We start from the raw sequence: 15,419 nt of genomic DNA on the forward strand, positions 1-15,419 counted from the left end.
GCTTCGGATTCTGTGTTTCCCTCTCTCTGTCTGCCCCTCCTCCACTCATGCTCTGTCTCTCTCTGTCTCAAAAATAAACAAACATTAAAAAAATTAAAAAAAAAATTGGTTAATGTCACAGTATGTCAGGAATAAGTCAGAATGTGTTCTAAATCGAAGACTAATACACTTGACCCTTGAACAACACAGGTTGAACTGACCCCAGTTTTATGCAGATATTTAAGATAAATATGGTACAGTACTATAAACATATTTTTCTTCCTTGTGATTTCAATAACATTTTATTTTCTCTAGCTTACTTTATGGTAAGGATACAGTAAATAATACATATACAAAATATGTGTTAATAAAGTGTTTATATTGGTAATAAGGTTTCTAGTCATCAGTAGGCTATTAGTTTCAGGGGAGTCAAAAGCTATACTTGGATTTTTGACTGCATGGGGGTCAGCACCCCTAGTCCCCACACTGTTCAAGAGTCAACTGTATTTAATCAAATAATAAGGCTGAAGCTAAATACAGACTTCAAGATGGTTTTTTTAAGTTGCTTTGATATTAAAAATGTTGTTACTAAATGCGAGAACAAAGGGAGTGAAACACTTGTATCCTGCATTATTCATCAATATATTCCGTGACCTCCTGCCTGACATCTAGAATAGTAAGTGCCAGAATTGACCAAATATCCCCTCTTCAACAAAGCTGCCTGCTTCATTTCATCTCCCTCATAAATGTAAAAATCCTAGGAAAGACATTTACAACACATTGCTGATAGAACATACATTCAATACAGTCCCCCATACAATCAGCCAATCCATCTAAAAAAAAGTCACATCACTAAACTATAATTATCACAGAGCAATTCATCAGTGTCAGCACCAGGAGGCTCAACTATTTTTCTCAGCCTTTGCCCTCTTTCTTATTTTGATGACTACTATCTTGGTTCAGATCCATACTACACCGTCCTCAAGTTATTCTACCAACTTCCTAACTGACTTCTCTTTTTTAATCCATCACTGTCAGACTAATCTTCCTTAAAAACTTTTTTCATGCCATGATTCTGATCAAACACCCACAAGGGTTTCCCATGACATTCTGAATTAAGTAAAATTTCATCAAATGATTTCACACCTTCTCTGACATGGCCTCAACCAAAATTTTCAACCTTATTTTCTACCTTTCATACTCAGTATTCTCAAAAAACAAGCATGCTTTCTTAACATAGCCTGTGTTCATGTTTTCAACCTGACCGCAACCTCTCAATCTGTCAAAAAAAAAAAGGGGGGGGGGGAAATACATTTCTTTCTCTCCCTAAAATCCCACTGAAGTGACAGCAAACAATTGCAAAAGGGAATAAACTCAAAGGCAATGAAGGCTAGAGACGGCAAAGGCATCCAAAGATCAGAGATTCTGGCAAATTTTTGGAAGACAAAAACAGGAAGATACAGAAAGATGAACCAGAGCAGGAGCCCTCAAAGCAGGCATTTTTCACTCAACATTTATTCAACAAATATATATGAGCACACAGTGTGTGCCAAACACTGTTCTAGAAGCTCAGGTTATAGTTATAAATGTGACAAACAAGGGATCTGTTAACAATGAACTTGGATTCTAGTTAAGGTAGAGAAATATTAAACAACAAAAACAAAAAAATAAGACCCATGACAAGTATGGTGATAATTAGGTTACAATTATAGGGAAAGTGATGGGAGTAGCTTCTCTAGATTGGATACACAGAAAAGGCCTAATTAGTGATATTTAAACTAAGATATGAATGACAAAAAGATGTCAGACATGCACAAATCAGAGAGAAGAACATTCCAGGTACAGCACACAAATTTGGTGCGTCAGGAAACAGAAAGAAAGAATAGTCTGATAGGAAGAGAGAGCCAGATCATTCAAGGATTTGTAAACCAAGAAACAGAAGTTTGGATTTTATTCTAAGAAAGCCCTCTCGAGGTCAATGACAAGTCATTCCTCACAAAAAGCTGCAGCAGAGGTGGGGACCATTTTTGGAGGTAGACGATAAAATGCGCAAAGGGATAGAGGTGGGAAAAAGGATGCTCAGCAGGACAAGAACCAGTATTCCCCACACTGGCAAACCTAGGGAAATTCTGGCACTTGCTTCTGGGTTAATGAAGCTAGAAAAAACAGCTCTCTCAAGCCTAGTAGCAAGCCTAGGTAACCAATATAAATGCCAGAAGCAACCAGATGTAAAACAATAGGGAGTGGGTGGTCCTGAGAACCAGAAGGCACAACCTCAGCTAAAAACATTCAAAGTTTTAAAAAGTTTATTCTAAGGGCACCTGAGTGGTTCAGTCATTAAGCGGCTGGCTCTTGATTCTGGCTCAGGTCATGACTTCATGGTTTGCGATATCGAGCCCCGCATCAGGCTCTGTGCGCTGACAATGTGGAGCCTGCTTGGGATTCTCTCTCTCCCTCTCTCTCTCTGCTCCTCCCCTGCTTGCTCTCTCTCAAAATGAAAATAAACTTTAAAAAAAATAAAAAGTTTATTCTAGAATTTGATGAAGTTGTTTAACCTTGTAAAAACATTAAAACTCAATGAATTTTATACTTTAAAAAAGTTGATGTTATATATGTGTATTATATCTCAATTTTTAAAACAAAAATTAAAAAAAAATTTAAGCACTGTGCTAAACAAAAAAGAGTTGGATGCTACTTTCTCTAAGACGCCCATAAACTTTGTACCTCTTTATGGCATTTACAGCAAATCAGCTTTATATTATGTGTACTTTGCCTTATCACCCTCCACACCCAACTAGGTTGCAGACTTCCGGAGAGAGATCATATGGTTCTCATTTGTCACCCCAGAGCCACTATCAAAGAAATATATTTTTTCTTCATCTGAATTTCAACTTTTTTCTGTTAAATATTTCTAATTTGATGGACTCCAAATGGAAGATGACATCTAATTTCACTAAAGGTGCGCTCCTTTAAAAAAGAAAAAAAAAGTGGCTAATTTATCCAATTTTCTTTTTTTTTAAATTTTTTTTAAATGTTTATTTATTTTTGAGACAGAGAGAGCTAGAGCATGAACAGAGGAGGGTCAGAGAGAGGGAGACACAGAATCTGAAACAGGCTCCAGGCTCTGAGCTGTCAGCACAGAGCCTGAAGCAGGGCTCGAACTCACGGACCGTGAGATCATGACCTGAGCCAAAGTTGGCCGCTTAACTGACTGAGCCACCCAGGCGCCCCTATCCAATTTTCAATAAATACTAAGTTTAAGGAACCAACACATTTATTTTTTATGTTTATTTATCTATTTTGAGAGAGACAGTGCATGCAAGCGAGAGAAGGGGAGGGACAGAGAGAAAGAAGAGAGAGAATCCCAAGCAGGTTCTGCACTATCAGCACAGAGCCTAAAACAGGGCTTGATCTCACAAATCATGAGGTCATGACCTCAGTGGAAATCAAGAGTCAGACACTTAACCAACTGAGTCACCCAGGTGTCCTGGAACCAACACTTAATTTAAAATTAATTTCGCTATCAACAGAAGAACGGTTTAAAAAAAAACAAAACTGAAGAAAATTCTGCAATGCACTTTAGTTTTCACAAAATATTTTTATAATATTTCTATAAGGCTGTTTCTAGGGATATGATTTGATTCAATAGCTGTATTAATAATATGACTCTCCTGGGGCACCTGGGTGGCTTAGTAGGTTAAGTGTCTGACTCTTGATTTTGGCTCAGGACACGATCCCACAGGTTCGTGAGATCGAGCCCTCTGTCTGGTTCTGCACTGACAGTGCAGAGCCTGCTTAAGATTCTTTCTCTCAAAATAAATAAATAAAACTTTTTTAAAAAAATGACCCTCTTAACAAGTAACAAACGAGTAATAGTAAGGGTTCCTGCACATGACAGAAACCTAATTGAAATTAATTTTATAAACAAAGAATATAATCAAATTCAAAGTTTAAAGAAATTTGTCAGTACATTTATCACACTGTATCTCTTCTCTCAACTTCATCTCTATTTCTCTCCTTTCCAAGGTTTCATTCCAAAATTCTGTACTCCTATTCTGCAACCTGCTTTAAATCTCCATTTCTTTCTTTTTTTTTTCTTCCTCTTTATAAAGAGAGTGCACGCACACACACAAGTGGGAGAGAGGGGCAGAGGGAGAATCCTAAGCAGGTTCCATGCTCAGCATGGAGCCTGATGTGGGATTTGATCCCACAAACCTGGGATCATGACCTGAGCTAAAATTAAAGTTGGACAATCAGCCAACTGAGACACCCAGGCGCCCCTGTATCTCCATTTCTTTAGATTCTCTCTTCTCATTCTGTCCCATCAATATTTTTCTCTCCATATCCCTGAAAGAAGCTACTCCCAATTCCTAAATTTCACAAATCACTAAAACAGATTTTTAGAATTAGCCAGAACACTGAATTCATACAACTGGTAAAATAGATTTTTAGAATTAGCCAGAACTCTAAATAAAAACTCAAGATTGGGGAGAAATCACTTTGCTAGTAAATCCCACATATAGTAGTAGTTCTTCTTCCATCTTTGCATATCAGTATTTTATTCTGGCGGGAGTCACAAATCCAACCAGAGATGGCTCATTATTCCTGACATTAACCAGCCACAAATGGAAATGGGTAATATTTAATGGCCAAGAATTGCTTTGGGTGAAAAGATAGGGCAAATAGTTACTGAAATTTTCATTAAGAATTTGCAAAGGTGTCAAACAGCAAATGCTAAAACATCCTTTAAAATTTTTAACACAAATTCTGGTTAACAAGAAAACTCAAGTAGGTAAATATTTCATTTTTATGACCTAAGTCTGAATTAGTAAGGAGAAAACCTTCATTATCTTATACTAGTGAAAGGGTCTATTTAAAGAAAGTCGGCAAGATATTCCTAGCCTAAGTCATCTAAGACTAAATAAGGACTCAGGAGAGACTGGAAATTCTTATTCTGCCACTTAACTAACTACAACTTCAGGCTAAATCATTTAAATCCTTAGGTCTTATTTTCTTAATATGCAAAAGAAAAGATGGACTAGCAAATCCAAAAGTCTCACCCAACACCTCCCAACCAATTTTGGTTCTAATTTTTAAAATGTATTTACTTATTTTGAGAGAGAGACAGAGCCTGCATGCGTGGAGGAAGGGCAGAGAGAGAAGGATAGAGAAAATCCCAAGCAGGCTCCATGCCCAGCGCAGAACCCAATGCTGGGCTCAATCCCATGACCACGAGATCATGACCTGAGCCAAAATCAAGAGTCCAATGCTTAACTAAGCTACTCTGGCACCCCTGAAGTTTTATTTTTTAATTACTGACTTTATACTCTAAATAGCCTTAGGAAACTCAGTGACTCCATCAAGTGTAATAACATTCATATTATAGCGCTCTTACAAGAAGAAGAGAGAAAAGGGGGTAGAAAACTTATCAAAAAAGTAATGGCTGAAAACTTCCCTAACCTGGGGAAGGAAACAGATATTCAGATCCAGGAGGCCCAAGAACCCCCCCCCCCCCCAAATTCAACCCAAGGAGATTCACACCAAAACACACAGTAATTAAAATGGCAAAAAGTAGTGACAAAAAAACTTTAAAAGCAGCAAGAGAGGGGTGCCTGGCTGGCTCAGTCAGAAGAGCATGTGACTCTTGACCTCGGGGGTCATGAGTTTGAGCCCCACACTGACAGTAGAGACTAAATAAATAAATCAGTAAGTAAATAAATAAAAAAAAAACTTTAAAAAAAGCAGCAAGAGAAAAGCAGACAATTACATAAAAGGGGAATCCCATAAGGCTATAAGCAGATTTTTCAGCAGAAACTTTGCAAGTCAGAAGGAAGTAGCATGATATATTCAAAGTGTTGAAAGGGAAAAAAGCTGCAGCCAAGAATACTCTATCCAGCAAGGCTACCATTCAGAATGGGAGAGATAAAGAGTTTTCCACACAAACAAAAACTAAAGGAGTTCACGACCACTAAACCACCCTACAAGAAATATTAAAAGGGATTCTTTGTGTATAAAGGAAAGACCATAAGTGAAAGTATGAAAACAAAACAAAACAAAAAAACACAAAAGCAGTAAAAATAAGTATTTCTGTAAAAATCAGTCAAGGGATTCACAAAATAAAAGGATATAAAGTATAACACCATATACCTAAAACATGAGGGGGAGAGGACTAAAGAATGGGTTCAAACTCAAGTGACTATCAACTTTATATGGACTACTATATCCATAAGATGTTATATATAAACCTAATGGTAACCACAAATTAAAAATCAGTGACAGATATGCAAAGAATAAAGAGAAGAGGATCAAAATATATCACTAAAGAAAGCCAACATACCATGAAACAGAGCAAGAGAAGGATCAGAGAAACTCTATAGAAACAACCACAAAACAAGTAACAAATGGCAATAAAAATATATCTATAAGTAACTATCTTGAATGTAACTGGACTGAATGCTTCAATCAAAAGACATAGGGTGATAGAGTAGATAAAAAACAAGACCCAATTATATGCTGCCTATAAGAGACTCATTTTAGACCGAAAGACACATGCATTTTGAAAGTGAGAGGATGGGGAAACATTTATCAGGTAAATGGATGTCAAAAGAAAGCCAGAGTGGCAATACTTATATCAAACAAAACAGAATTTAAAACAAAGACTGTAACAAGAGTCAAAAAAGGACACTACATAAAATTAAAGGAGACAATCCATCAACAGCATATAACTGTAAATATTTATGCACCCAACATAGAAGCACACAAATACATGAAACAGTAAATAATAATTAACTCTAATAAAATAATAGTAGGGGACTTTAAAACCCGACTTACATTAATGGACAGATCATCCAAATAGAAAATCAACAAGGGAACAGTGGACTAGATAGACTTAATAGACATATTCAGAACATCCCATCCTAAAACAGTAGAATACACATTTGTTTCAAGCACACATAGAACATTCTCCAGAAGAGATAACATACTAGGCCACAAAACAAGTCACAACAAATTTTTAAAAGTTGCAGTCATACCATGCATCTTTTCTGAGCACACACTATGAAACCAGAAATCAACTACAAGAAAAATCTGGAAAGAGCACAAATACATGGGGATTAAATAACATGCTACTAAGCAAGAATGGGTCAACCCGGAAATCAAATAAGAAACACAAATTACATGGAAACAAGTGAAAATGAAAACACAATGGTCCAAACTCTTTGGGATGCAGCAAAAGTGGTTCTATGGAGGAAGTTATAGCAATACAGGCCTATCTCAAGAAGTAAGAAAAATCTCAAATAAACAACCCTACACCTAAAGGAGCTAGAAAAAGAACAATAAAACCCAAAACCAGCAAAAGAAAGGAAATAATAAAGATTAGAGCAAAAATAAATGATACAGAAACTGAAGAACTAGAACAGATCAATGAAACCAGGAGCTGGTTCTTTGAAAAGATCAACAAAATTGATAAACCTCTAGCTAGACTCATAAAAAAAAAAAAAAATGAAGAAAGAAAGAAAAAAAAAAAAGAGTTAATGAGAGGACCCAAATAAGCAAAATCACTAAGAGAAGAAATAACACAACAGAAATGCAAACAATTGTAAGAGAATATTATGAAAATCTGTATGTCAATAAATTGGACAACTTAGAATAAATGGATAAATTCCTAGAAATATACAACCTACCAAAATTAAAGCAGGAAGAAATAGAAAATTTTAACAGACCAATTCTAGCAATGAAATTCATCCAGTAATCCAATCCAAGAACTCCCAACAAATATAAGCACCTTCACAGGCAAATTCTAACAAACATTTAAAGAAGAATTAATACCAATTCTGTTCAAACTATTTAAAAAAAATAGAAGAGGAAGGAAAGCTTCAAAATTCATTCTATGAAGGCAGTATCACCCTGATACCAAAAGCAGATAAAGATATCACAAAAAAAGAGAACTATGAGCCAATAACTCTCATGAATAAAGATGCAAAAATCCTCAACAGAACATTAGCAAACCAAATCAAACAATATGTTAAAAAAACTACTTTCCACGATCAAGTAGGACTTATTCCCAGGATGCAAGGGTGGTTCAATATTCGCAAAACAATCATTGTGACACATCACATCAACAAAAAAAAGGTAAAAACCTTATGATCATTTCAACAGATGCAGAAAAAGCATTTGACAAAGTACAACATCCATTCATGATTACAAAAACAAAACAAAACAAAACAAAACCTGCAAAGTAGGTCTAGAAGGAACATACCTAAACATAATAAAGGCCTTAATTGAAAAACCCATAGCGAACATCATACTCAATGGTGAAAAACTGAGAGCTCTTCCCCTTAAGTCAGAAACAAGAAGGGGTGCCTGGGTGGCTCAGTTGGCTAAGTGTCCGACCTTGGCTCAGGTCATGATCTCATGGTTCGTGAGTTCGAGCCCCGCATCGGGCTCTGTGCTGACAGCTCAGAGCCTGGATCCTGCTTCGGATTCTGTGTCTCCTTCTCTCTCTGACCTTCCCCTACTCATACCGTCTCTGTCTCTCAAAAATAAACACTGGAAAACAACAACAACAACAACTTTTATTCAACATAGAACTGGAAGTTCTAGCTGTAGCAATTAGACAACATAAAAGTAAAACCCACAATAAAGAAATCAAAGGCATCCAAACTGGTAAGGAAGAATTAAAACTTCTCTTACTATTTACGGATGATATGATTTTATATATATAAATATATAAAACTCTGATGGGGCGTCTGGGTGGCTCAGTTGGTTGGGTGTCCGACTTCGGCTCAGGTCATGGTCTCACAGCTTGTGAGTTCGAGCCCCACGTCAGGCTCTGCGCCGTTGGCGCAGAGCCTGGAACCTGCTTCGGATTCTGTGTCTCCCTCTCTCTCTCTCTACCTCTCCCCCACTCATGCTCTGTCTCTGTCTCAAAAATAAATAAACATTAAAAAAAAATTAAAAAAAAAGAAAACTCTGATGACTCCACCCAAAAACTATTTACAACTGATAAATGAATTCAGTAACTTGCAGGATACAAAATCAATATACAGAAATCTGTGGCATTCCTATACACTAATAATGAGGCAGCAAAAAGTAAAATTAAGAAAATAATCCCATTCACAATTGCACCAAAAATGATAAAATATTTACAAATAAACGTAACCAAAGAAGTAAAAGACCTGAAATCTGAAAATTATAAAACACATGACAGAAATGAAGACAACACTAAGAAATGGAAAGACATTTCATGCTCATAGGTTAGGAGAACAAATGTTGTTAAAATGTCTATACTACCCAAGCAAATCTACAGATATAATTCAATCTCTATCAAAATACCAACAGCATTTTTCACAAAAATAGAACAATCCTAAAATCTGTATGGAATCACAAAAGACCCCAAACAGCTAAAGCAATCTTGAAAAAGAAAAACAAAACCAGAGGTATCACAATTCCAGACTTCAAGTTATATTACAAAGCAGTACTAATTAAAACAGTACTGGCATAAAAATAGACATACAGGTCAATGGAATAGAACAGAAAACCCAGAAATAAACCCACAACTATACAGTCAATTAATCTTCGACAAAACAGGAAGAATATCCATTGGGAAAAAGAACATCTCTTCAACAAATGGTGTTGGGAAAACTGAACGGCTACATGCAAAAGAATGAAACTGGACCACTTTCTTACACCATGCACAAAAATAAACTCAAAATGGATTAAAGACCTAAATAGGAGACCTGAAACCTGAAAACAGAGCACAGGCAGGAATTTTTCTGATGTCAGTCACAGCAACATCTTTCTAGATATGTCTCCTGAGGCAAGGGAAATAAAGGCAAAAATAAACTACTGGGACTATCTCAAAATGTGAAGTTACTGCACCGTGACAGAAACAATCAACCAAACTAAATGGCAACCTACGAATGGGAGAAGGTATCTACAAATGACACATCTGATAAAGGGCTACTATCCAAAATGTATAAGGAACTGATACAACTTAACACACACACACACACACACACACACACACACACACACACACACACAATAATCCAATTAAAAAATGGGCAGAAGACACGAACAGACATTTCTCCAGATGACATCCAGATGGCCAAAGGACACATGAAAGGATGCTCAACATCACTCATCATCAGGGAAATGCAGAAGAAAACTACAATGAGGTATCACCTCACACCTGTCTGAATGGCTAAATTCAAAAACATAAGAAACAACTGTCTGGCAAGGACATGGAGAAAAAGGAACCCTCTTGCACTGTTGATGGGAATGTAAATCCAGTAATTGCACGATTGGGTATTTATCCCCCAAATACAAAAACATTGCATACATGCACCCCTATATTTATTATAGTGTCATTTACAATAGCCAAACTATGGAAGCAACCTAAATGACTACTGACTGTTGAATGGATAAGGAAGATATAGTATAAACATACAATGGAATATTATTCAGCCATAAAAAAGAACAAAATATTGCCATTTGGATAAATGGCAACATGGACAGAGCTAGAGAGTATTTTGCTATGTGAAATAAGTCAGTCAGAGAAAGTCAAATACCATAAGATCTCACTAGTATGTGGAATTTAGGAAACAAAACAAATGAGGCATTCCAAGTGAATTCATAGGTTAGCTTTCCTTTTCGGTTAAAAATACAACCAGAGTTGGCTTCCTCTATAATAAAACATACCAATTTAGGACAACTGTTACCTGCATGCTTCTCTCTCAGAAGACAAGAAAGAACAAAGTTTAAATTACTATTTGAGAATATTGACAATTCTAGGTTCAAATAGAATTAACTCTGCTATTTGTACAAAAAAATAGTAATGTTTCACTTCAGATTAGTACTCTTTGACAAGAAATAATACTGTTCATTCAATAAATGTGTAATGAAATACTACTATGAAGTTGGGCACAGTACTGGTAAGTTACAGGGAATACAGCTATATAAAGAGTAAAATAGGGTCCCTCCCCTCAGGCAATTTTATTAAAATCTCCAACAACAAAACAGAACTTTTATACCGTTTATACTTTTTACTTTTAAAATGAATGCACCTACTACATGGTACAATATTTTAAATTTGAAATGTTTTTATATTACACACACACACAAGCACGTGGTGGGGGAGTTTAAAGACAAATTTTGTAAGGATACATTCAGCATTTTCAGAATAAATAATCTCTACTCTTTTGTTATAACCATTCACCAACTAGCTGATAACTGTATTTTTACTCTACTATACATGATTACAAAAAATTAAATATGTTTCCCCAAAAAACGTACTGGAAGTAAAATCAGTCAGGGGTTGTTAGCCAAATAATCATCCAAATTATCTATACAGATGTCATAACATAGGAGTTAGTGTATTTTAGTCAATTCTCCAGGATGAAACAGGTTTATAGCTAGGACAGCTAATGTATCTTTAGAGAAAACACTTTTATACCACTGTAAATAAACATAAGCAACAATGCCGTTATTCAAAACTCTTTAAAAGCTTTGGTCTGGGGGCGCCTGGGTGGCGCAGTCGGTTAAGCGTCCAACTTCAGCCAGGTCACGATCTCGCGGTCGTGAGTTCGAGCCCCGCATCAGGCTCTGGGCTGATGGCTCAGAGCCTGGAGCCTGTTTCCGATTCTGTGTCTCCCTCTCTCTCTGCCCCTCCCCCGTTCATGCTCTGTCTCTCTCTGTCCCCAAAAAAATAAATAAACGTTGAAAAAAAAAAAAAAAAGCTTTGGTCTGTGATCAGAAAAAATTTCTTTAACAGACCTTTGAAAGAACACAACTTCCATGGATGAAAAATTTCATTGAATATACTGCAGAACCTCATACTCCTTATCCTAATAACTATATTTCCAGAAACAAACTAAAAAAAAATACCCAGACCAGAAGTTGGGGAGGATGTGGAACAAGAGGAACATTTTTGGTAGGTACATACATTCCTCATCACTTCAGAGAGCCATTTGGAGATTACATATCTAAAGATCCTGCAATAATACCTCTAAGTGTCCAAGTACTTAAGAGACAAATGTCAGGAAAAATGTACAAAAAAATTCACCACAGCATTCAAAAGGTGAATGGAAAAACTGGCTCATTCTGAGAAAAATATGAACCAGATCTAGAAGAATCAGCCTGAATATTGTAAAACCATCTAGTTGAAAAAAAAATGAAAATTTTAGGAGGCAAATATAGTTTATGGCTTGTATGTAATTCAAAAGCACAGAACAGCAATAAACAAAATTTTATGGATACATGTGTACTAAATGCACTAAAACACGAAGCAGAACAACACAAATTGTTATCTAGGAGAAGATTTCTGCTGTACCCATTGTATCTCTTCAAATAAGTTATTTGAAGAAAATAAAAACTGATTACTACAGTTGATGAGTATATGCAGATGTCTATCATGTTTTACACTTTTATTTAAAATGTTTTAGGGGCACGTGGCTGGCTCAGTTGGAAGAGCACGTGGCTCTTGATCTTAGGGTGGTGAGTTCGAGCTCCACTCTGTAGATTACTTGAAGTTAAAAAATAAAATTCTTCAAAATTAAAAATTAATTTATTTATTAATTTATTTATTTCCACTTCCACCATAGGTATAATCATACTTCTACTCATGCTGCTCCTAGGGTGGAAGATGACCATCGTGCATATATATATATATATATATATATATATATATATATACACATATACATATACATATACATATACATATACATATACATATATACACACACACACCTCCCCCTCCAGGAACCCAGGCACAAGCCACCCACCCCAACACTCACAGACAGAAGCATTCCAGTGCACACAATCCCAGATGATACATTTCCCCACAGTTTAAGTTGACTTTAGACACCTGAATATTTCCCCTGAGGAAGTGCATCATTCCTGGGGTACTGCAATACCAGGTCAATGTGTGGAGTAGATGGAGCAAGCTCCTATTCCATCTCCCTGCTCCAAAAATCTACTTACTATATTATCCTGGGACAAAGGATGCATTGGATATTAAACAGATAAGAACAGACACCACACTTGATCTTAACCAAAGTCCTAGAAGTGATAAAAAAACAAATTTATTTTAAAATGAAATTAAAAGATGGATAAAAAAAAGTTGTGAACAAGTATGCTTAAAGACAAATATTAAGGAAAAAAAAAACAGGGAAAAAATGGGGGGGGGGGAGGGCAACTAAATATCCTACAAGAAAAAAAAAACCAAACCTGAGTAAACTGGGGTGTGTTTTATGTCCATTCTGGATTATAATGCAGGTGCTGTAAATTATTCCTAAAGCATTTAATGTATGGGAAAATGCCAGTGATAAAACTTTAAATGAAAGAAGCAAAACTAAATTGTGCATACTTAATGGCTATATAACATACATACACAAAGGTGAGAAAATATATCAAAAATTTAAACTGTAGTCATTTCTGCGTGGTAGGACAGAGTTTTATTTTCTTCTTTATACATCTCTAAATGTCACATATTTCCATTAATATTAATGAAAGGGGGAAAAAAGGAGAAGGTAAACTACAAACTCAAAATCCTCTTGTAAAAACTTACTTCCCAATTAACCTGATAAGATTCTGTTTTACTTTTGATTCTAAAATTATTGGACTATGTTAACAAAGATAAACCTCTTTAAATATTAATATTCACAACTATACAAGCCAAAAGAATTACGCCAATAACTATACAGCTGTAAAATTATACTTTACAGTTTCTAAAGATACCTGTTTAATCTCTGCTGTTTCTAGCACTGTCACATCGAAATATATGGTCCCTTCATCTATGCATTAGATAAGGTTTTCACATGGAAAATCTCATACCAAATCTTAATTTATATCATAAAAATAAGCATGTGTAAATAACAATTTGGCTGTAAGAAATGACACAAATAGGACAGCATGCAGTGTTCACATAACATACTCCATGGCAATTGAAAAATAAAAAATACTGTTTAGAGAAATTAAAGACCTAAATAAATGGGCAGATATACCATTATTAATGGACTGAAAGATGGAACGTCATTATACGTCAATTGTCCCCATATTGAACTAAGTATTCACTATGTAATTATAGCCAATATCCCAATGTCTGATTCTAAAATTTACATGGAAAAGCAAATGACCCAGAACAGCCAAAAGAATATGGTAAAAGAACCTGGGGTAAACTACCTGCCTTCAAGATTTACTCTAAGGCTAAGTAATCAAGACAATGTAGTAATGGCAAAAGAATTGAGAATTCCATCATTGTAACAGAATACAGCCCAGAAATAGGCTCATTCTTACAATGTCAAATGATTTTCAACAAGGATGTCAAAGTAGGTAAGTTGAAAAGGAAAGGTTTTGTTTTTCTACCATTCCTGAGATATAGTTGACAAACTGAAGTATAAAGCTTTTTTTAACAGATGCTGGAGCAAACATATAAATATTGAGGGTGGGGAAGCCTCCACTTCTTTATCAAACCATTAACAAAAATCAATTCAAAATGGATCACAGACTGAAATGTAAAGGCTAAAATTATAAAGCCCTTAGGAGAAAATATAAGATACCTTTGCAACTTTGGTGTAAGTCAAGATGTATAAGGATAGAAAACACTAAACCATGAAAGTAAAAATATTTTGATAAAGCCCAATATAAAAACTTCTTCTCTTTGAAAGACACCACTAAAAATATAAACAGGCAAGTCACAGACTAAGAGAAAATATTCACAAATATATCTGATGAGGGACTTATATTGAGAAAATATAGACTTGCTACAACTAAACAATAAAAAAGATAACCCAATTTTTTAAATGGGCAAGACTTGCAGTCATTTCCCAAATGGCTAATATGAACCTGAAAAGTTGCTCAACATTACAGGGGATCAGGGAAACGCAAATTAAAACTACAACAAGATACCACTACATTGGCATTACAGTGGCTAGAAGGCAAAAGACTGACAATTCCAAGTGCTGTTGAATATATAAAATGATGTGTACAACTTGGGCTAAGTTTGTCAGTTTCTTGAAGGATTAAAATTACACCTACCCTATATAACTCAGCCATGCTCTCACAGGTATTTATCCAAGAGAAATAAAAGAGACTTGTATACAAATAAAAGAGACTTGTACACAAATGTTATAGCAGCTTTATTAGTAAGAGCCAGAAATGGAAGCAGTCAAAATATCTATCAACAGGTGAATGGATAAATAAGCAACAATATGGAACAATCTAAAAATCATTATTCTACTTGAAAATAAGCCAGATTACACACACACACACACACACACACACACAGAGAGAGAGAGAGAGAGAGAGAGAGCGCACGCGCGCTAGAGCATGGGCAAGTGCTAGAGCTCAGGGAGAGGGAGGGAGGGAAGGAGGGAGGGGGAAAGAGAGAAGGGGGAGGTGAGGGGGAAAGAGAGAGAGAGAGAGAAACACTGAGTGAT

General features: G+C 35.7%; 1 protein-coding gene and 1 non-coding gene across 2 annotated transcripts in view; both read right to left on the reverse strand.

Annotated features, from left to right (window-relative positions):
- The window catches only part of RAPH1 (Ras association (RalGDS/AF-6) and pleckstrin homology domains 1), a 103,893-nt gene that overhangs the window by 77,908 nt on the left and 10,566 nt on the right, over nucleotides 1–15,419 (reverse strand).
- Nucleotides 12,864–13,052, reverse strand: LOC122482405. Its single transcript, XR_006297183.1, has one exon. It is a non-coding gene; the product is annotated as a U2 spliceosomal RNA (small nuclear RNA).

This window comes from Prionailurus bengalensis, chromosome C1 (assembly GCF_016509475.1).
Source record: "Prionailurus bengalensis isolate Pbe53 chromosome C1, Fcat_Pben_1.1_paternal_pri, whole genome shotgun sequence".
Lineage (NCBI taxonomy): Eukaryota > Metazoa > Chordata > Mammalia > Carnivora > Felidae > Prionailurus > Prionailurus bengalensis.